The sequence below is a fragment of the Gopherus flavomarginatus genome, chromosome 2 (assembly GCF_025201925.1).
Source record: "Gopherus flavomarginatus isolate rGopFla2 chromosome 2, rGopFla2.mat.asm, whole genome shotgun sequence".
Classification (NCBI taxonomy): domain Eukaryota; kingdom Metazoa; phylum Chordata; order Testudines; family Testudinidae; genus Gopherus; species Gopherus flavomarginatus.
This window is the reverse complement of record NC_066618.1, coordinates 93,400,035-93,423,873: the sequence shown is the minus strand read 5'-3', so window position 1 is coordinate 93,423,873 and position 23,839 is coordinate 93,400,035. Positions and strand designations below refer to the sequence as shown.

The 23,839-nt window shown below is 41.6% G+C and overlaps 1 protein-coding gene across 1 annotated transcript in view; it reads left to right on the top strand.

Annotated features, from left to right (window-relative positions):
• The window catches only part of ELMO1 (engulfment and cell motility 1), a 112,732-nt gene that overhangs the window by 29,498 nt on the left and 59,395 nt on the right, over nt 1–23,839 (top strand). The gene's annotated exons all lie outside the window — the stretch shown is intronic.

Sequence of the window (23,839 nt, the reverse complement as noted above, 5' to 3'; positions counted from 1 at the left end):
AATGATACCTCAGAAGGCATGCATTGTACAAAACATATAATCATATTACAGTGGTGAATATGGGGGTTCCAGGGTTCTACTTTGAGGCAAAGAGTGTCACATTGGTATCTAGGTGCCAAATGCCGGAACTTTAATGTCATCCTGAAAAAACTATATTCTCTCCACACTCACTGGGGTTGATTTCTATAGGTGGTTTTTCTTCAGGGCAGATACTTAGGAAGAGGACAGATACTTAGGAAGAGAGTTCACTGCTCAGAATAGTGCTGCCTTTATTGCAGAAAGGTTTGCTTGTTCAATCAGATGTGCCTTGCTGTGTGCTCTAAAGGAGACAACACATGTAAACAGGATAAATCCCAATTTTCTGTGGGAGAGAGTTCCATGACTGGGTGCCCTTTATCAAAAATAGCTTTGACTCCTGCAAGCTTTCTTCTGCCTATCATCAGCTGCATTACATCTTCTAGTCATAGTATTCTTTAAATGGTGCAGAAGAGATTGTCCTTTTATGTTGTTGAGCCTCCCTTGTTGAAGGCTTTGAAGTTGCAGACCAGGACTTTGGATGGATCCAGTACTGAGTGGGGAGCCAGAGCAGCGTGATGTATTCTCATTTACCTGTTCCTCTTAGAAAGAGGGTGGAATGTGCAAACCTGGACATACATGTTGTTAGATCCCAGGGTAGTAGAATGATGTGGCAACAGAGCTCAGATTGGGTGGACAGTATGGCTGGTGACTTTTCTTCACACTTCTGCCATTTGAATAATAAGTGTGTAATTGTCAGCCATGAAGTTACTGTTTTTTTAATGTTCTAGTTTGAGCCTAGCATGCAGGAATGACAAGGCAATCAAGAATTGGTTATTTATGGAGACTAGGGGACAGCTGGATGGTGGTGACAGCATCAATTTAACTTGACAAATTTTTGAAAGGAAATAATATGGAATGTTTTGCTGTTGAAATTCTACAAAGGGAAAAAGACAGAACAAGAAATACCAGCAGGTGGATTTAATTGTTTTCTTTCACATACTCATCTCAAGTACTCTTCTCATTTCTAATTCACTCATTAAATTACTCACATTCATGACAATGGCAGTCCCATGTGTTCACTTGTATAATGGAAAGAAAAAATCGAGAGTGTTTACCTTTTTAGTATATCTCACAGCTCATTCTCCTCTGAATGGTTTTAATTCAAGTGATCTGTAAGGAAGTGCATTTGGTAAGGTGGGAGTGAGCAAGCGTGTTGAGGCTAGCGTGGCCACTTTTGGTTGGACATATTCCTGGAGGTTTCATTACCACATAATCTTAAATTAAAGAGTAATATTTAATTCCTGGAGACTCCAGGACAATTCTGGAGGATTGGCAACCCGACAAGCTGTCAGGGTGGGTCATTTCTACTCGCTCACACACACACTGCCTCGCCTCCTTTCTTTCTTTCTTACATATTCATTATAAAATTGGTTTTATGGCTCACTTGTAATTTGAAAAGCAATCATGTAAGATGTTTTTAATGTGGATGAAAAACTGATTTTGCAGTATGGTATTTAATTATATTTTAATATGTTTTGAGACATGTTTACAATGAAATGTCTACCATAATTTATTTTCTAAACCACACAAGCACCAAGTATCAGAAATACATAGTTAATTATACATTAATGTTAATATGTCATTAAAAATTGAGAGTAATTTACTTTGGAAAGTAAGTATGAAAATGAGATACTTAAATAATAATGGAAACCAGACAGAAGGAAAACTGATAACAGTGAAAGAAAGAGAGAAAGAATAGGCTATCAGAAGATAGATGAAGGAAGAACTGACAGCTAAGAAGATCTGATATTTCCAGAATTTTATATATACTCATGTATACTTAAAGCTGTGCAGTAGGGATCGAAGTTTCAAACCTGGGAGTCTGAAGTTTAGGCTTCTAAATACAAATTTAGGCATTTAAATAAAAGGGGTTTGTTTGAAGACAAGGGACCTGACTTGTTGTCAGTCAGCTGTTCAGTATCTTGGAAAATTGAGCCACTTTTGTTTAGGTGCCTAAGTGGTTTTAGGGGCATAGAATTTTCAGTACCCTGGTTTGAACATTTTGGTTTGTTTTTATATACTCTGTAGATATAAATGCAGCAAATGATTATTATGCTTGAAAAGAAAGGGACAAATCCTGTGTTCCTTTCTTGGTCAAAATTCCCATCACACTAATGAAAGCTGAATAGAAACAAGTCTTGTTTGACGCACAGTTTTTGTACCGATTTAACTATTTCAGTTAATGTGTGATTTTCTTCCACACAGTACAACCCCTAACCTGGATGCAGTTATATTGGTATAAAGGTGCCTTATACTAGTATAGCTTCTTACCCTTCTCTTATGAGGGTAGGATTTAATTTATGGAAATAAGTCACACCAGTATAAGCACTTTTATATGAGTATAACTGTGTCCACCCTCTAATGCAGTACACGCTGCGCTCCTTAGGATTCGGCCCCTTGGGCCCACTCCTTAAAGGCTCAAGTATGCTTCAAGCTGGTGCAACACCAGTGCTCTTTATTTTGTGTCCTTTCCCCACCGCCAGTTTCCCACTAGTTACAGCTTGGCCTTACACAGGCCTGACCAGCAACAGACTAGTAGGCTCCTTCCTCCCTTTGAGGCTGACTTTTACCTCCTGGTCTCCCCCCTTCCAATTCCTCCCAGCCTTTTAGCTCCTGCTAATGAGGCTGGCAGGTGCAGGCAGTTCCCAGGCAAGCACTGGCTATTTACCCAGCGCCAAACTATTCCCCCTGATTGGGGCTGGGGTGGCAGAAGCTGATTAATGGCTTTGCTGCCCTGCCACATACCTTTTTAACATTAAAGCAGTACAGTTTTGTGTGTAACAAAACTCCAAATAAAGGTTAAATGAGTAAAGCTCTCAGGATTTGGCCCAGAGATAAATAGCCATGTAGGTTGCCCAGCACATTGATACTGGAGTTTATTTCAAGGGAGAGTACATGTGTATTTTATTTTTTATAAACAGAGGAAGTTTACAGTAATGTGCCGTATTTCCATACTCTGCTTGGGTTTCAGATGCTCAAAGAAGTAGGATGCTCTATCTCCATAGCCCACTTGTCTTTCAGAGGCATAAAATCTGTCCTTCTTCATAGTCTGATTTGACTGCCATAGAAGGAAGAAGGCTGTACTCCGCAGTCATCCTATGGGATATCTTACTGTACTGATGATCAGAAGTAAGGACAAAGAAAAGCTTCTTGAGGGAAATAGGAGATATGATGAGTAGGTTAACAAATGAGTTAGGGTTTGGCTACACTCAAAACTCCAAAGCGCTGCCGCGGGAGCGCTTTGAAGTGCGAGTTTGGTCGCAGCGCCAGCGCTTCTCCCAGCGCTGCAGGTACTCCACCTCCCCATGGGGATTAGCTGGGGCACTGTTCACACCCCTGAGCGAGAAAGTTGCAGCGCTGTAAAGCGCCAGTGTAGCCAAGGCCTCCGATTATCTATTTAACATCTGTCAGTCATCAGGCTGCAGGGAATTAGTTTATTACATGTGGGGCATGGGTCACTTGCTGGTGGATTCTCTGCAGCTTGAGGTCTTCAAACCACAATTTGAAGACTTCAATAACTCAGACATAGGTTAGGGGTTTGTTATAGAAGTGGATGGGTAGGATTCTGTGGCCTGCTTTGTGCAGGAGGTCAGACTAGATGATCATATTGGTCCCTTCTGACCCTAAAGTCTATGAGTCTATCTGAATTAAAAAAAAATTCCTCCAATTAGTTGCATTATGATCAACTTTCCAGTAAGTACTGGACATTGGTGACTGGATGGAATTCATGGCACATGGACTACATGGAACTCATGGCATGTGGTCTGTTTATATGGCTGTCCCTATGAGGGGAGGAGAGTTTGTTTTGAAGTACTTCCATGTTATTTATGCAATGGCACCTAGCTGTTACCAGGGTGGGTGTCTTATAAACGCTTATAATAACAACGTTCTTATGTAGGCTCTAGATCCAGCTGCACTTAACAGATTGTAGCCAGAGCCTGCTGTCATTTTTGCAACTACAGAAAATAGCAGCAGTTGTCTATGTCTCCATGCTAAATGAACCGGGGGTGTTTTTTTCCTTTTTTTGGAAGAATTCTTCCTGCTGAGGAGCAAGAGAAGGTATGATTAATGGGATCATTTTACATAGTTCAACCAGTGTTACTGGAAGCTACTGTATTGGAATCTAAATGCATCTCTCAGGATGTCACAGTGAGGCTGACACTCCACCCCTCCCACTCCGTACAGAGATTATAATACAGCAAGGCTCAGAAAATAGGACAGGAATGGTTCTTACAGGATGAAGTAATGTCTTCTAAACTGGAGTGCACCACTGGACAGTTTATCATCCTGGTTAAGCAACTGCACCAATGAAGTGGAGAGGCCCTTAAAGATAAGGTTTAGGAAGACCTCTGGTGATGACAAAATTATAGCCCTTTGCTAAATAAAAACCAAAATTCAAGAAATCATTGTATTATTATCTTTATTTTACCTTTATTTTTCCTGTACTCTGTATCTGGCAGATTCTGTTATAAAAATTCAGAGTGTAGAATTTTGTGCCATTTTTACACAATTAATTGCATTGACTGCGTGTGTGCCCATTAAGTGGAATTTATGCTAAATCTGTCCCATTTAAACAATAGATGTTGCTATTGGCTGTGGTACAAAATTGGTTCCCTGGGAGACATCCCATTAAATTGGATGTGCATCCAAAGAGGAATATAATGCATTACATTTTTACTACGTTTAATATTTTTTGCATCTCCTAATGGGGTAGAATTACATGAATTATAAATCAGAAAGATCTCTTGGGTCATGTTGTCCAACCCTCTGTGAGAATAGGATTGTTCTTTATAGTGCAATTGACAGCAGTTTGTCAAGTCCATCTTTAAATGACCCAGGCCATGTGACCTTTTCCATGTGCCTTAGGACATGATTGCACAGTCTAAAATTCTTTTCTTGGTATTCAGCCATAAACATTCCTTTCTTCAATTTGATTCCATTACTCCTAGCGGTAAATATGCCCAATAGTCTGTGATGGGATGTTAGATGGGGTGGGATCTGAGTTACTACAGAGAGTTCTTTTCTGGGTGCTGGCTGGTAAGTCTTGCCCACATGCTCAGGGTTTAGCTGATAGCCATATTTGGGGTTGGGAAGGAATTTTCCTCCAGGGCAGATTGGCAAAAGCCCCAGAGGTTTTTCGCCTTCCTCTGCAGCGTGGGACACGAGTCACTTGCTAGAGGATTCTCTGTACCTTGAAGTCTTTAAACTACGATTTGAGGATTTCAATGGCCCAGACATAGGTCAGGGTTTTTTACAGGAGTGGATGGCTGAGATTCTGCAGGAGGTCAGACTAGATGCTCATAATGATCCCTTCTGACCTTAAAGTCTATGAGTCTATGATTCTATCTTAAGTACTAATTCTGTACTGGGATGTGTGCTGTTAGGCCCCAACACAGCAAAACATTTAAGTATGTGAGTAGCTCCAGTTAAACTCCCACTTAAATCCGAGGTAGCTGGATGTATCTGAGCACAAAATTTGGCCCTTAGTATCTAGAGACTTCAAATACTTGTTCATGGTTATCATACAATCTCTACTTCTCAAGCAACACTTATGACTAGCCCAAGGCATTGCACTAGATCCAGAAGAAGATCTCAGAATAGAGACTTTCAAGGCTATATGGGGGGAGGAGGGAGGAACAAAAAGTAGCTTCTGGGCTTTTAACAAGAAAAGGTTGCTCTCCAGCATTAGGTATATTAATGGCATCTACAATGACATTGGCGCTATGTATCAGCGTCTCATGTAAAATAGGTATAGGCAACACCTCTTTTTCAAACTTACTTTGCCAGACATTGTATTGATTAGAATGCAGACCTCTAAATTTTCCAAGCACACTTCACAGGGATTTAACAGTATGACTTTTATCTAAATAGAGTCTTCTTTTAAGGCGTTGATGCTAGGAGCGTTGAATAGAATAGCCGAAAGCTCATCCTACTTGTGACCACAGAAGACAACTGCAGAAATTTCCAAGAAACTGCTTTCCAACCCACCACCGTAGAGTCCTTTTCCTGCCATCTAGAGTGATTATATGAGCATGAGAGGGACTCCCTGAAGCCTTCTCATTATGATTTATATGATGGTGGTATCTAGAGGTCCCAGCTGATATTGGGGCCCCATTGTGCTAATCGCTGTAAAAACACATAAGAGACTGTGCCCCAAAGTGCTTGCAATGTAAATAGACCAGGATGCAAGAAGACAGAGGTGAAGCACTTGCCCAATGTCACACAGCAGGTCAGTGGCAGAGCCAGGAATAAAACCATCCCTCATCTACATTGAACATTATTAGAAGATGTTAGTCTCCTGAATGAAATCCTTCTCTTTCATTCTTATGTCCCCATACTCTATCACTGTACAGTAGGTGATTTTTGATATTTTATTTTTCCAGCAAGATTATATTTATGAACATCTTTACTTTCTTACTGCTGGCTTGTCTAGTCTTATTGCATCTGTTTACATTGTCTCTTTGGAGATTTAGAGACTTATAGAATCAGATTATAAAGCAGATCATTGTTTAAGAAAGATGTGGACAAATTGGAGAGATAGCAGAGGAAAACCACAAAAGTGGTAAAAAGTTTAGAAAATCTGACCTATGAGTAAAGGTTTAAAAAAGCTGGGCATGTTTAGTCCTGAGAAAGGAAGAGTGAAGAGGAATCTAATAATAGTCTTTAAATATGTTAAGTGCTCTTATAAAGAGGACAGTGATCAATTTTTCTCCATGTCCACTGAAGGTAGGACAAGAAGTAATTGGCTTAGCCTGCAGCAAGAGAAATAGGTTAGATGTTGGAAAAACTTTCTACCCATATAAGGATAGTTAATCACTGGAATAGGCTTCCAAGTGAGGTTGTGATCTCCCCATCATTGGAAGGATTTAAGAACAGGTTGGACAAACACCTGTCAGGGATAGCCTAGGTTAACTTGGTCCTGCCTGAGCACAGGTGGCTGGACTAGATGACCTCTCAAGGTCCCATCCAGCCCTACATTTCTTTGAGTCTGTGAAGGCTCAAGTGCAGGACCATGCAGTCATGGGAAACTCTTCAGTGTATGGACCATGTCTTCCTATGTATTTGTACAGTGCCTAAACAATGGGGTTCTGATCCTGATTGGGCCACTAAAGGCTACTGCACATACAAGTAATGAATAACTGTAGATTTAATTTTTTGTGGATTTGGATTGATTCAGAAAAGGCTCTGGAAACTGAAATGAGTTTGTCTCTGGGCTTTTGTGGGGGAATATGATAAAGCATAAGTGGGAATGGTGGGAATACTGGGGTATATTTTCATTTTTTCATCTTCTTTATATTGTTCGTGAGTGAGGGAAATCAGTTCATTCATGCTTCTTCCAGATGCACCACATAGCTCAGACATACCATTATACTGCCAGACTAAAGAGCTAGTTTTTCCCCCATGAGTTACAAAGAATCTGATATCAGTTACACTGTCTGTATATCTTTGGCCGGTTTCACACCATCTCTTCTGCGTGTGCAGATGTAATGGGAAAAATTGTAGCTGAGTGGGTCACACCTCTTGAAGGGCAATCTGGATTCCTCCAAACCTGCAGTGAGTTAACATGAGTTAACATTCTGCAGGTCCTCTGTGAGCAAGACTGTGGAAGGGGGAAGTTCAGGGCAGGACAGATGCAGGCATAAGCAGCAGGTTTGAGTATGACCGCTCCATTTTGGGTGCCCTACTTTTTATGCAGATTGCTGAGAGTCCTGGTAAGAAGAATTTGTTTGGGATGGAAGGCTCTACATAGGGCAACATCTGCATCTGAATAGGTTCCAACAGTAACACCACTTTTACAGCATTCATACATGCCCATTGGTTGCTAAAAGTTGAAGGGCACCTGAATTTGGCCTTCCATGTGGTATGTGTGTATATGTACCAAGTATGAACTTTTTTCTACATAGCCATATCTACTGAAAATTATACTGCAGAAAGTTATCTTCACGTCTAGGTGTATACAATTCAGTCAGGCTAAACATCTCAATGAATTTCAATAGTCCACAGTAGAGTGTGGCATTAGTTGTCTTCTTTCTCTTCTTAGCAATCCCTATTATGGTTATTCTGACCCAGTGGTTCCCAAACTTGTTCCACTACTTGTGCGGGGAAAGCCCCTGGCAGGCCGGGTTGGTTTGTTTACCTGCGACGTCTGCAGGTTCGGCCGATCGCGGCTCCCACTGGCCGCGGTTTACTGCTCCAGGCCAATGGGAGCTGCTGGAAGTGGTGTGGGCTGAGGGACGTACTGGCCGACACTTCCTGCAGCTCCCATTGGCCTGGAGCGGTGAACCGCGGCCACTGAGAGCCACAATTGGCTGAACCTATGGATGTGGCAGGTAAACAAACCGGCCCGGCCACCAGGAGCTTTCCCTGTACAAGCAGCGGAACAAGTCTGGGAACCATTGATCTAGCCTAACAGTACTACTGCATATGTGGTACAGAAAATAGTAATATAACTCAGGCCTTTTGCAATTACATAGCCATAGAATTAGGCTCCGATCATGAAATGTGTGGGACCTTGTGGATAATCAGCTGTTTGCTTCCCAGAGGGCCTGTGACCATGTGTGGCCTGGCAGAGCATGTTCTTAAATTGATTCTTCGCAAATCAGACAGCAGGAATTACTCTATGTTGTACAAACTAATACATGGACACTTCTGTGAGAGAGACAGAGGTGGTGGTTGAAGCTTCTCTGGGTTGGAGAAGGAGACATCTGAGCCCCCATATTCACAGGAGTGAGGACAGAGAACCTCATCATCCAGAGAACCTCCCACCCATTAACCTCCCACCCAGAGAACCTCTCACTCATTAACAATAACCTGAAACTTGCCCTCCTTAGCTGCCAGCTCCCCAGTGTCCCTTTGTTCCACCTGCCAAACAGTAAGAAGATTCCTGATCAGCCTTTGTCTGTACAGTACCTATCACAAGAGGATGTTTGTCCACAGAGGTGAATTATTGTTTTATGGGGTTTGGGGCCAGAGCAAATGGGGGGCCCATCCCCACCCCTTTTGCCTGCAGTCCCCCCATACCCCTGCCCTGGCATTCCTGGTGGGGAAATGGGGTCAGAGCATGAGGGCTCACCCCACTCCCAAGCAGGAGCACAGGGCAGGCAGAGCAGGGCAAGCCCCTATATCCCAACTCCACTTTCCGGCAGGAGCACTGGGCGGGTGGAGGAAGCCCCGTCACCCTGAGCCCACTCCCCAGCAGGAGTTCCAGCTGGGAGGAGGAAGGGAGGGCACAGGGGCAACCATTTTTTGGTCCCCCAATTGGCCGGGACCCCTGTGCATGGGCCCCATTGGCTCAGTGGCTAATCTGACACTGCTGGTCCATGACTAGATCTCCTAAGTACTATGGTCATAAAATAAATAGAAATAATAGTTACTAACACCATTCCACAAATGATACAATCAGATTCCCTCTTGCCCGCTGCCAAAGCCTTCCCAGAACAAATCCCATCTGACTGATGTGTCCCTAATACCCCCACACTCTAAATCCAGTGCCCTGACTGCTGGTGAAATACAGTTGTTGATGTCGCTGATTTTGAATTCTGCAGCACATTGTAAATGTGGTGATAAGATGGAAGGGGTTCAGTGGCATTGGAACAATTTGTACTGTGGGAGTGCTGAAAGCCATTGAACAAAACTGTAAATCCTGTATATGATGGAAACCACTTCAAGCCATGGGTTGGGTGGCTCACCCAGCACCCTTAGTTACAACTCGCTTAAAGGTGTTAGAGAGTTTTTATGTTAAGTATTGAAATGAATGACATAGCTGGGGTAAAATCAGTTATGAAAATTGATGAAAAGCCATGAATAAATAAACATTTTACACCATCATAGATTTCTTCAGCCATAATAGCTGTCAGGATCAAGAAACCTGGTCACTGATATCCTTCCAGTTACCTAGCATCCTAGCATATCATACTCTAATTTCTCTGAGCTTTTCAAACAGATGTAGCCCAACAGGGGGACTGCAGTGTTTGACCACAGTTAGCATTAGCAGTTTGGGTGTGGCAAGAGGTGTACATTTCTGTTAGCAGAATCTTTACAGATGAGACAACAATCTAAAACTGACATTGATATTCTCTCATGGTTTCAGGGCATCTTCTTCCTGCTGTTTGCTCAGCAGAGTATTATGAATGGAATGTAAATATGGTGCAGTATAATATGCTGCTTTTATCTGAGTTCTGGTTGTCCAACTAGAGAATACAGTTCATTATATGCATCGACAATACATGCATTATAATTGCCTTTTATCTATCTCATTATAATCTGTTCATTTTGTCTGACCTTGCAAAAATGATTAGCCTAGAGTTTTATCGGTTTGCTTTTCTTATCATATCCCATTTTAGGGTGTTTTGCTGCGTAACGTAACATACTCCATACGTTTCTAATGCAAACTTATGTCCAAAAGAATTTGAGTGGATGCACTTTAACATCAGTGTATTGTTATCTTCACTGTTGAAGGCCCTACAGGTAAGCTTACTATTTCTTCAGATTTCTAGGGAAGTGGTGGATTCTCCAACTCTTGATGTCTTCAGATCAAGCCTGGAAACCTTCTTGGAAGAGATGCTTTAGTCACACACAAGATAGTGGGCTCAGTACTGGCGTAACTGGGCAGAATTGTACAGAAGGTCAGACTAGCTGATCAAATGGCCTTAAAATCTAGGATCATGTGCCAAATTACTGAGAAAGCTGAAGATTGCAAAGTCATGCTAATTTGATTGATAGATCTAAGAACTGTGGACACAGTACTCCCTTCTACTTCCTAAAGCAGTTGGGCAGACTATGGACTTGAGATTGTACAAAGAATATCTTTCCTATGCCAAGTCATATACCACTATCCTTTTAAGGTAGCCTCACAGGAGACCGTCCACCTCCAAACAATTGCAGTAACAACAGCAAAGGGATAAAGTCAGCCTTCCCCACCACATTCATCTCAATGAGAAGCAAACAGCAAAATGTAGAGGGTTCAGTGAAAACAACATTGCTTACAACAAGCTATGCTTCATGCAACATTAAAATTGAGTGTAAAGAGGTGGGATAATTTTCTGCCCCTGTTTTATAGAGTTTCCCCACAGTAGTTGCACAAAGTGGAACTGGGGCTTCTGACAGCAATGCAAGCTATAAGATTCTATTCCAACATTTAACTCACCCACATAACACAAACTGGACAAAATTTTCTGCTGGGGTAAATTGTATTCAATGTGCTAATTTACCCCAGCAGAAAATGTAGCCACCTTATTATAATGTTCACGGTAGAAAATGCTAGAGCTAGTGCAGTTCTACTCTGAAAAGTGAATGTTTAAAAATAGCACCACCTTGCTGAATGGGCCTATATCTGTGTATTTAGTGTCATAGCCTCTTATTTATTAATGTTATTTTCTAGTACTCCTTTTTCTATTTACTCCTTTTAGCAATACAGAGTTCATATAATTATGAGAGAGTGAGACTGACTCTATTCGTGTTTGCACATCATCAATAGAGTGCAGAACCAGATTCAGATTGCAGAACATTAGTTGTTGGCTGTGCGTGACTCAGAAACAGCTCAGTTTGACTTTCAGATTCCAGGTGGAGTTTTCAGGACTGCAATTAAGAGAATCAATGGGAGTGAGGTACCTAACATGCGTAAGTGCTCCTGTAAATACCTTTAGGTGCCTAAATATCTTTGTAACACTAGTCCCTAGGAACAATATATATGGAATCGTAGGGTCTCATTTTTGCAAAGTCACTTTTCTGAATAAGTTACAAAATCACTTCTACTTTAACAGAAATGATTTTCTATTGCAAGTATCTCAGATGATACCAGCAAAATAAATATGCATCCACAAAGCATTTGAAATAAAAAAAAATTTCTATCGTTAAGATCCGTAAGTGCCAATGGTTAAATGTAAGTAGTATGTTCTTAACTCAGGTTAGCTAACTCAGGTTAAAATAGCAGTGAAGACATGGCAACTCGGGTTAGTAGCTTGAGTTAAATCCCATACGGGAGCCTGGAGCTGAATTTGAGTTGCTAGACCAAGTTAAAAGCTAATTGCCATGTCTTTATTCACTATTATTTTAATCTGAGTTAGCTAAAGCAAGTTAGCTAACCTGAGTGAAGAACAGACTTTTTCCCCCAGTGTAGACATACCCATAGTATAGCATACTGTGATATATATGGAAATGTGGTTAATGCCAAATGTTTCCTGTTCTCATGATGCTCCTAGTAGTTACTAAAATAATGGGACAGCGTGAAGGAGTGTTTCACCCCTTTAAGGGACAGGCCGGAGCCTTCAGCTGGGACAGCCTGTTATGTAAACAAAGTGGCTCAGCTCTGCCCTAAAGAAGAAGAGGAAGCTGAGTGAGGGCTTGTCTACGCTTACAGCGCTGCAGTGGCTCAGCTGCATCAGTGCAGCTGCGCCACTGTAGTCCTTAGTGAAGATGCTACCTACTGCTGACAGAAGAGCTTCTCCTGTCTGAATAGGTACTCCAACTCCTCAAGAAGCAGTAGCTATGTCAACAGGAGAAGCTGTCTCTGTACTAGGAGTTAGGTCGGTGTAATTGCGTCACACAGGAGTGTGGATTTTCCACACCTCTGAGCAATCTAGTTATCCTGACATAAGTTGGTAGTGTAGACCAAGCCTCAGAGAGAGGGGAGTAGAAACCATGTGGGCTGTGGTGGGCGGTGGTGGTTTTCTCTCCAGCTGTAGGACACCATCCTAACCAAAGGCTTTTTTTTTGTGATCTTTGAGTTTGGGAGCTGAACCAGGGTTCTGACGGGAGGACCTCATGAACTATTTATCATAATTACTCCTTTTCCTGAAGCAACCATGCAGCTTTATTGACGTCTTATTAAAAGAATACATATTACTTTGCTTGTGTGTATTGGTTTCTCCTTTCTCCTGGACTGAGAAAGAGAATCTGTTGCCACCCTAAGCCAGGGAAGTTAAGGTGGGGCACACCTGCGGCACCCCATCAGGCCTCAAGAGGGCCTGCATGGACTGCCTGCACCATTAGAAGCAAAAATATGCTTGAAATGTAATGGAGCATCATGTTTCACTGTTCAGTGTTCTGACATATTCAAGGCTGCCTATGAAGCACTGCAACAGACCTTTCCTTTCCTTTCCTTTCCTTTCCTTTCCTGTTTAAAGGATTCCGCAAGACTTGAATTACTTTCAAATGGTTGTACATAGTCTATTTTTCAGCTCTCAGAAAATAAGCTTGGCCTCTCTGAATAATATTTCATTCTCATTTAAATGTCAGCTGTATGAGGGGAAGTAGTAGTTTTGTATTTTTAGAAAAAGAGATACAGGATGTTGATGGATGGGATGGTTGCTTCTGCATTACCCAGAATATCTGATGCAGAATACCCCGCATCAGCTGAGAACAGCTATTTATCAAGTTTCTGTCCTTCATCAATCATGCCTCCTCCTTCCAAAAAGCAGCAACAACTAAAAAACCTTTCTTTTATTAGTTGTGAATATGAGTTCTCGCTTCACTATCCATCCAGACACAGCAGCTTTCTGTTTCCAAAGATATTAATTCTTTTTTTCCTAATGCCTGGCAAAAGTGAATGACCAGTTATGTCTCACATATCCTAAAACCTTTTACTCAGTTTTTGTAACCAGGTTTTACCAGGGTTGACTCGGCTCACAGCTGGACGCTACACATGACATGGTTAACTCAGAGTTCCTAACTCTGTGTGTTTAAGGTGGGTCAGTGATGAGCAAGTGTAATGCCAACAGACCCTGGTTGTCAGCAGGCAGGATCAAACCTGGGACTTCTGGAGCTTAGTGCTTGAGCTAAAAGCCAACTGGCTGTTAGCAGACTTATGTTATCTCTCTCTTTAAGTGGTTTCAGTGCTGCTAGCTGGTACAGAACACCACACCCAGGAGGTGTGTGGGTTACATACTTCCCCAAGCTGAGGAAGCATGTCCTGAGCTTCAGAGACTTTCCCAGTTGTAATCCCAGATGAGCCCTAACTTGTAATGGTGACAGACCCCAGTTGTCAGCTGGCAGGATCAAACCAGGGTCGTCTGGAGCTTAGTGCATGAGCCTCTACTGCATGAGCTAAATGCCAACTAGCTGTTAGCTAAGGCTGTAGAGCAGACTCATTTTATCTCTCTCTCTAAGGGGTCTCTGTGCCACTAGATAGGACAGAATACCACACCCAGAAGGTGTGTGGGTTACACAAGGATACAACACACAACCAGATCCTACTGTGGTAGTTTTACTGTGTAGAGAGGACCAACTAACAATGTTTTTGCAACCAGGTTACCCAGTCGTTATACTTTGCAGGTCTGTCTAGGAGGATATCGCACCTTGGAATGCATCCTACGACTAGGGAGACCTCGCAAATTAGGTGTTTCCTGATTAGTCTCTGCGTAAGGTTGTTTTTATTTTGCTTTGTTTTAAGAAAATCTTATTTGGGGGTGGGCAGGAATATGATGTACAATTAATAACCATCCACTGTACCCAAGTGGGAGCCGAATTCACGAGAGGCGCCAGTATGAAGGCAGATGATGTAGTAGTACCCAGAGTGCATAAGGTAACTATGGGAAGCTTCAGATTGATGAGGTTCATTTGTTTAGTTGTGTACTAAAGGCGGAAGGAAACAACATTCTGGCCAAGCCAAAGCAATATTTGTATGTGTGCGATGGGGACAGTAGGGGGATGAAAGCTCTAAGGGAAAGTAGCAGAGGAAGTGAGAGTGAGTAAAACAAGATTGATTTATCGAGTCTAAAACATTCATTTGTATTCCATTCTTCACTGTGCTGCAGAGGAGGAAAGCTGCTCTGGCACTGTGGTTGGGGAAGAGAGCAAGGGACGGGGAGGAGGGGGAGATCTATCACAGGCACCAAGAGTGTTTAATTTTCCAGAGACTATGATTAAACAAATGTTGCTGCTGCCTGGCAGCCCTTTCGTCCATTTGTGGGACAAAATCACGAGTAGGTAATTTATCTGTAGTAACAGGCAGAATGGCCTGGCTGCATATTCTTAAGAGTGCCTTTTCCTCCCAAGTTGTTTGGTAATGAATATATTTGCCAGCTTTCCTTCAGGGTCTGGAGTTGAACCTGCCCATTATCTGATAGCGAGGAAGGAGAGATTTTGCTCCTGATGCTATAATTGGGATGGATGGTGAAACCACTATGGGGCTTCAGTAGTTGGTTTTGGAGTTTTGTTAATCAAACAGAAGCTACTTGCCTCTATAAAACACTGTGAAAAGGGGTTGGCATAGCTCACTTGTGATCGGGAGAGCTATTTTCTAGAGAACTGAACTGCGTGCAAGGTTCTATACTATCATCTGCCAGGAAACGAGTTAAGCAGTTAACCTTGACCAAAGGAGATGGATTTTTCACTGCTGTCATCCTTGCACTGATATTATCGCATCTCCTATCTGGGAGCTGATGTGATCGAAAGAAAAGTGCCTCATATATGCAAGTAGTACACTACCTATAGGTACGACAGCCTTGCCTGCATTCAGTAATAACCCCAATTCAACCAGTGCTGCAGCTGCATTAGCAATGACCCCGTGGTACATCTACACAGCAAAAGAAACAACCAGGGCAGCGAGTCTCAAGAGTCCAAGTCAGTGGACCCGGTGGGTTTTTTTTTTTTTGGGGGGGGGGGTAATGTGTAGACATACCCTTAATGTAGACGAGGCCACAGTAGGGGTTCGCACCAGCTGAACTAACTGAGATTTATTCTACTTGTAATCAGTGTTAAACCCCAGTTAGCTTAGTTGGTGCAAACTTCAGCTTTCCCTTGTGTCCACTTAGCAGCCAAAAGCACCAATTGACTCCTAAGCATAGATTACACCGATTACTAGGCACTGATGGCTTAATTAGGCCTATTCCTGACTATAGATGAGGCCAAAAAATGCTCCGCCGTACTACATTTTCAGCAACATTCAAGCACACTGAGAGAGTTATGACATATGCTTGCTGTGCTCCTGAAAGTATAAAAATGGTTTTAGCCACGGACTTTAGTCTTCATTATATGACACTAAGGATGTGCCCCCAGGAATGGTACAGCCATGAATGAACAGATAAGCTTTCTTTCTTTCTTTCTTTCTTTCCCTCTACCTATGTGTTATACATAGGGGATACTTGATGGTGTGATATAAAAGTGTTGTCAGCATGAGTTTGGAATAGCCCCACTACCAGTGGCAAAGCCACAAGTGAATTGCACAGGTTATTCCCGAGTAGTGACTATAACAGAGCATGTATGTTAGAGAAAAACTATTTCAGGAATGAACTATAGCTTATTGGGACTAAAAAGCTAGGCTTCCTTGGGTACCTTGAGTCCAGTTACATCAGAGGGAAAGAGAAATTAAAACAAATAAATGTAAAACAACTCCAAGAATGACCTAGCAATCTTTACATTAAAAATATTCCCATTTTAAATGTCAGCATTTCATGATGCTGCATAGTTTGAAGTGAGTACAGTGTGGGTTCTGGAGCTGGTAGGGATCTCCCTTTTCCTATGGCATTGACCTTTCTGTTTCCAGCCTTCCAGAACTGTGAAATAAGGAGCTTTAAACCTGTGATACTTTTTTTTTTACCTAGACAACCTGCAACTAGCCCAAGACTGAATTTTACCCATCTTGGGACATGGGCATGTTTTGTAAATGTTTTCTTTGATTATTTACTTATGTATGGGAGTGAAAGAGCCTGCTGTATTTGAGGGGAGAAGGCAAAAACATTGTCAGGTTGACTTTATAGAAGAAAATAGAGGCTGTTGGTAGTTGTTTTGTGGATTTGGGATTTTAGAATAAACCCAAAGAGAGATGGATTAGAGGGCAGAGGGCAGGTGATGATGTCAAAGGTGAGTGGTAAATTGTGAATATGATAAATTTATCGCATGGATTTTTTCTCTGTGGTGCTGTGTTTAGATATACATAGCTATATAGAAAGCTTCAGAGAGCTAGCTATCTACTCATACACAATAGATTTTTCTACCATGTGTACATGCACACATTTGCACTGAATTATGATCACTAATCTAATCACCAAAGTGTCTTTGGTAAGATGGAAACCTGACATCTGCACTCTTTGACGCTTTCAATCACTATATTTAGATTGTCTCAGAGTAGGGTGACCAGACAGCAATTGTGAAAAATCGGGATGGGGGTGGGAGGGTAATAGGAGCCTATATAAGAAAAAAAAACCCAAATCAGGACTGTCCCTTTAAAATCAGGACATCTGGTCACCCTGTCTCAGAGCAACATCCTCCAGCATGCGAGTTTCTCACCAGGGCTCTTTTAGCTGTCTGTCCTATCTAGTATTCTGTTTGCTGTCCAGTGGAACCTAAACTGATTTCACTCCTGCAGGACAAAGAAAATGAAAGAGAGACGCTGCAGTGCAGTCTGCAAACTTCTTTGCTAGGAAGACATTTTTGTTGCAAGAACCTTGAATTAAATGTTTGCATAATAAACACAAGAAGGCCAATTTTCAAATGCAGGCACCTTAATGGGACATCCACATTGAATATCACACATTTGAGCTCCGCAATCGCAATGTAAAATGTGTATAAATACCAGTTGGTGCATCCAAATACAGGATTTGAATGTCCTGTTAAGATACCCACAGTCCTCATGTTTAAAGGGGAAAGAACACACATCTGTAACCCCCATGTTTATTGTCCTATAATTCAAAATATTAATTTACATTAAAGAGGGGGGAGCAGGTCAGGAGGAGGAAGAGTTAAATGGCAATATAACTCTTCAAGGTTGGTAATGTCTTAGAAATTGGCAGTTTCCCAAGTTCTGAATTGAGCTCATTTGGACAGATAGTTTGCCTTGTACTAAATAATTTGTAAAGGAGGGGTAAACAGTATAGCTCAGTTCTATTCCTGCAGCTTTAGAGAACAGAAATAACTGTAAAGCTCAGGGGCAGCAGAAGACTGCAGTTCACTTAAATATTTCCATAATGTACTTTTTTGACAAGAGCAGCTGCAGCCATGAGTTAGCAGAAATAGGGTAGTCCCTAGGAATTGCAATCGTAGGTGGCCTGTTTGGTCCAGTATCTTTGCTAGTATCAGATGCCTCAGTGGGAGGTGCAAGAAATCCTGAGGCAGGCAGTTATGTCACAATTACCTCAGGGAAAATTCTTCCTCACAGGGGATAGGGAAGGGGTTTGTTAAAAAGCTCTTTGTCTTTGCTCCACTTGATCTCTCAGTTAAGTTTGCTCCCCCTGCTGCTTTCCACATGGAGGAGAAGGAGGAAGAGGATCAAATAAGAGGGGAACAGCTGGAGAGGGGGGTTTAGCATCAGAATATGCTGGCAGAAAGGAATATCAAGGGTCACTGAAAGCTTCCATACTCTTCCCTGCCCGCTGCAGGAAGCACTCCCTCCCAAGCCGTGCTGGTGCCCGAGTCGGTAAAGCAGCCACACACACACAAAACAGAGAATGCTGCCTCCATTCCTCTCCCCTGAGCACAGGCAGGGTCCTCCCACCTGCCGAGGAGTCCTTAGTGAACACCAGAATAACTCCCCTCAGCCTCACCGCCAAACTCATGTCTCTTGCCTGGTTGCCTCCTTTCAGCTTCTGACACCACTTCCATGCACGGAACAGCTCTGGGTTCTGTGCCATTTTGTTTTCCTCTCCTAGCCTTAATTGATAATGTGTTCCACCTCCTTACCAGCATGTTCTCAACTTGGGGTGGAGGTGGGGAGAGGGGGTAATAACCAACAGCAGAGGGAAGCTGGTCACCTAGCAGACTGGAGGAGGAGGATGAGTTCCTCTTGCAGGCAGAGATGCATGATGGAGCAAGACTTTGCCCCAATTCAGGCCTGTTACCCAACAAAAAACCTCTTTGCATTTGTAACGCTGAAAGATCCCGGTCGTCGGTGGGCAGGACTGAACCTGGGGCTTCGTGCATGATCCTCTACCACATGAGCTAAAAGCTGTTGGCTAACGCTGTTGAGCATACTCATTTTTTCTCTCTAAGTGGTCTCAATGCCACTAGCTGGGACAGAACACCACACAGTTCTCCAGGAGTCTCCCCAAACCCTAGGCAAATAGCCAGCCTCTTAGGGCCCAGTCCTGTGAGGTGCTAAACTCCCTACACTTCAGCAGAGTTCAAAGGACATTGAGAGCATTCTGTACTTCACAGGATCAGGCCTTTAGTGACTTATATCACAGATTACTTTGCGGAGATGGCCTGAACCTGAACTACAGATCCAAATACCCCCACACTGTGGGGAAGCTCTCGCCTAGATCCAAATTTCAGTGCTCAATCTCACTTCCATTAGCTAGTAACCCAAAATAATAATAATAATAATTGAAAATAATAAATTATTAATAATAATAATGACATAATAAATTAATAATCCATAAATAAATAGGATAGGTAGGAAAATTTTACCATTAGAAAACTTCTGCTGTTGGTTCAATGGTAATAAGATTATCAGGGGAATGGAAGGCCTATTTTATGAGTTGAGACAGGAGGAATTTGGTTTGTTTAGTCTAACAAAAAGGCTGAGAGGGGATATGATTGCTCTCTATAAATATATCAGGGGTTATATACCAGAGAGGGTGGTGAGCTAGTTAAGTTAAAGGATATGGATATAAAACAACAAATGGATATAAACTGATCATAAACAAATTCAGGCTGTAAATCAAAAGAAGGTTTTCTATCCATCAGAGGGCTCAGGTCCTGAAATAGCCTCCCAGTAGGAGTTGTGAGGGCAAACAACCGACTTTAAATAGAGAGCTGGACAAATTTATGTTTGTAATACAGGTTAGCTTGTGATGATAGGGAGCAGGGCTCAGCAGCCCCTGGGGCTTACTTCTGGTTGAGGTCTTATGTCCCTGAAAGTTCATGCTTCAGGGTTACAGCTGGTCCCCTGCAGGGATCATAAAGAGATTTCCCTCCATACCTCCCAGAGTTGTTGGAGATGGGGTTGTTGTGGGTTTGTGTTTTCTATCCCTTTCTTCTGAGGCATCAGGAATGACCATGGCACTGAGGTGGCACCAAGCATTTTCTGTCGCGGGTGTTTGGCTGGCTAGTTCTTGCTCACATCTCAGAGTCTAAGTGATCACTGTATATGGAGATAGGAAGGAATTTTCTCTGTCAGATTGGCAGTGACCTTGGAGTTTTTTCGCCTACATCTATAGCAAGTGTGTGCCCAGGATTAACTGGGTATATCTCAATCATTCTCCTATCTCAATCCCTATTCTCTACCCATGCACACAGTAGTCTAGTCTGCAGTAATACTTTGGTCTAATTTTGGTTGTTTGGTTTAGTGTGCAGGTGCTGAGTGGTCCTGCTGTCTGTGATATACAGAAGGTCAGACTGGATGAACTGGTAGATCCTCCCAGCCTTAAACTCTATGATTCTCTTTGTTGACAAATAAATCTGAAATGGGGATTTAAAACAAAATTTCTCAGCCTTCCCAGAACTGCTCCAACAGTGAGAACACGATGGCTTGATATTCTGCTGCTGTTACTCTTTTTCTGTCTAAGTAACCCACAATGTTAAAATGTTTGAATATTCTTGGCTTTTTTTTTTGACTAATTATTCTTTGTTCATGTTTTATTTTATTTTATTTTGAGAAGTGGGTCTGGTGGGAAAAAAAAGATTAAAATGACAAATTGACCAAAAAGGAAGAACATGACAAATAATAGGTGGGTTGAAATCTGCCAAAACCCCAGGAATAAATAAATCTTCTGCTAAAGTGTGTTGAGGAGGAGGCTGATAATAGTTCTTTATCTATGTGGGGTTTTTTAAGTGTGAAATCTTTCTTTTTAAAAAAGTGAAAGCTTTCTAAAAGCTATATTACATTCACAAAAGAGTATTTAAATAGATTTTACCAGATTGGTGTGGGTTGGTTTTATTTTTTTAAGTACTTTAAACCAGTACTTTGCTTTAAGTTAAACATCACGCCTGGTTCACTGATTTATTCTAGTTGTTGTTATTTATTATTTGTACTGCAGTAGTGATGCCAGTCAGAAATCAGGGCCCCAGTATATTATGCACTGTCGCACACATAACAGAAATATGGTCTCAGCCGAAAGAGCTGATAATCTAAGTACTCTAATGCAAAAGTAGCTCCGCCAGAGACATGGACAGTTAACTTAAAGGTAAACTGTTAATTCCGTTTCAGAGAAGTGACAGAGTTCTTTATGATTCTACCCTTCCCGCCCCCTAAAAAAAAATATCAGTAAATAGAGTCAAGATAGATTTGACCGGGTATGAAATGCAGGGCATCAGTGCCACTTTCTGGGGACCAGAGGAGGGTTCTGCTGGAAAACAGGATCCATAAGTTAGAGGGAAGAAGTTTTGGGTTCCCTTTTTTAGAGTTCAAGTTCTGTATTGATCCTGCCTTTGTATCAGACCAACTCACATTGAATCAATGGGAGTTTTTCCCTGTCCGCCTGATTCTCTTTTCACTTACAGCAGTTTTACACTATTAGCTTACATGAAGTTTCCTCCTGAATAGCACTGGTGCTAGTGAAATAAGATTCAAGCCTTATATTCACATATGTGTTGGGACTATCTAATTACAGAACCAGAGCTGTTAGTGACAGAGAGAGACCAAACCCTGACATTGAATCTATGGCTTCTCTGTTAGCATCCCACCCAATGAATTCCATATTTTAAAATATTTTCCAAATGTTCAGTTTTCCTTGTCTTTGAAAATGAAATTGTAAATGGAAATGGCTGATACAGAGAGGGTTCCGTTTTAATAACGCATTGTACTCTGTGTGCGTGTTTGTGTGTGTGTGTGTTTAATGAACACAAAATATTTCTAAGGTAGAAGCAGCTTATTTTCTAAAGCTATTAGATTTGTTTCTGAAGAAATTCTCAACTGTTTTTGGTTTTGTTTTGGTTTTGTTTTCCTGAAACATTTCACTTCCTTAACCTGCTAGTGAGAATGATGGAATATCTAGGAATGTACAGCAGAGAGAATACCAATAGTCAGCTTGAATCACTTCTGCGCAAATTATTTGTGACTCCTTATTACAGTGCAATCAGATGTGTTAGCTCAATTGACTGATATTGTTCTTCATCTTCATCAAGATATGGAGATTCTTGAACTGTGGAGTGACTGGGATCCTGATTCATCACAGTACATATGCACATGCCTAACTCTAACATTGGCTTCAGTGGGACCGCCCAGATGCTTACTGTTAGCTATGTGCCTTGTTGAGTTGGGTTCATCATCTTTTTCTCTCCTCCGGTTTTTTTTTTTAAATTTTTATTTTTATTTTATTTTTTTAGGGATGTAAGTTGGCAAGAAGACTTCCTTAGATTCTGAAGATGAAAACGAGTTATTCCCCAATGTGACTCAGTTGACTTAGTGGAATTATGCCAGGGATGAATTTGCCCCATTGTTTCTCTAATTAGCTGGCCCTGAAAAATGACACTGAGTTATACTAAGGTTGTTTGGTCCTTATACCACTCGAGCACTGTCAAGGAGGCCTTGACATGGGTGTCCATGAAGACTTGAGAATTCTGCCCTTGCTGCATGTTAATACATTTTATAGAGAGAAAATCTAGACTGCGTGTAATTTCAACAGCACTGGAGCAAAGCTGCTTGCAGGCAAGTCAAGCAGTGCTGTTCCTCATTCTGTCCGTGAGGGTAATGCTCATATTGCTCTATAAGTGACGTCTGTTATGATGGAGCTTTTCTTATCTTTGTTTGAGCAATGTCTTAAATCTGCCCTTTTTGTTTGCAACCATTGGAAACTATTCTGCTCCTAATGAAGAGTTGGCCCTATTAGTGCAATAGTTTTCTTTTCATCATTCCTCTTTTTCAGCATAGCTACCCGTGACTAAGATTTAATGCTCTCAAGGGCTGCTTTCCATATGGCCGCTGGGCTGTTCAACTTATAGGAGTTGATAGGACAATGTGTTGTTAAAGTTTCCGTATTCACTGGCTTCCCTTCCTTTTAGTAGTCTCCTTTCAGAGGAAACCAATATGTGCATTTCTGGTCCAGGAAAGTTTTTCTAATTAATCATAACATTTTGCACATCCCACCATACATGTTAAAATATTGTACTTTAAAGAAATAATAATGAAGTGCTATCTAAACTCCAAACTCGTTGTGCTGCCCACTCTGGCAGTGTTTGAAGATGATATTAGTGGGAGGGATCTATTTATACTGTTGCCTACATTTTAAAAAGTGACTAGTTATTTTGGGTACCTGTGTTTTGGAGTAGTTAACTTGAGACATGTAAAAGGGGCCAGATTTTAAGAGGGTGGGAGCTTTGCACTTTCTGAAAACCAAACTCATTTAAGAGGTGTCCAGTTAGAAACCCAAAAATCAAAGAACCCCAAATCAATAGTCACTTCTGAAAATCTGGGCCTGTATCTTTTTCTAGATATGTTTAGTTATACTTTTCTATTTGATTTTAACAATCAATACACAGATTTTAATTATCAGACATCTATCTTTGGGTTTTATTTTGCCACCTGTTTCTTTAGTGTCTGATGCCTTCCACATGCAATCAACAGCAATAGCAAAGTCCCTACTGCTGTCGATTTTATGTGGAAAGTTTCAAACCGCTAACTATCCCTGTCACCTTTGTAATTTCGTGCCAGTATTTCTATACCTTTTAAGAAGAATACTGTGTTGCCCATGGATTTTTATTAGCATAGTTTGTTGATTTGCTGAAGAGCTTTTCTTTTCCTGAAGTCCAATCTGACAGCTTCTAAAATTGGAACAAAAGCAAAATATTAGTTCAAATCTACATAGTCCTTTGCATCTGATGATCTCAAAGTGCTTTATGACCACTGAGTGAGTCTTACAGTACTACTGTGGGTCAGATATGGTAAATA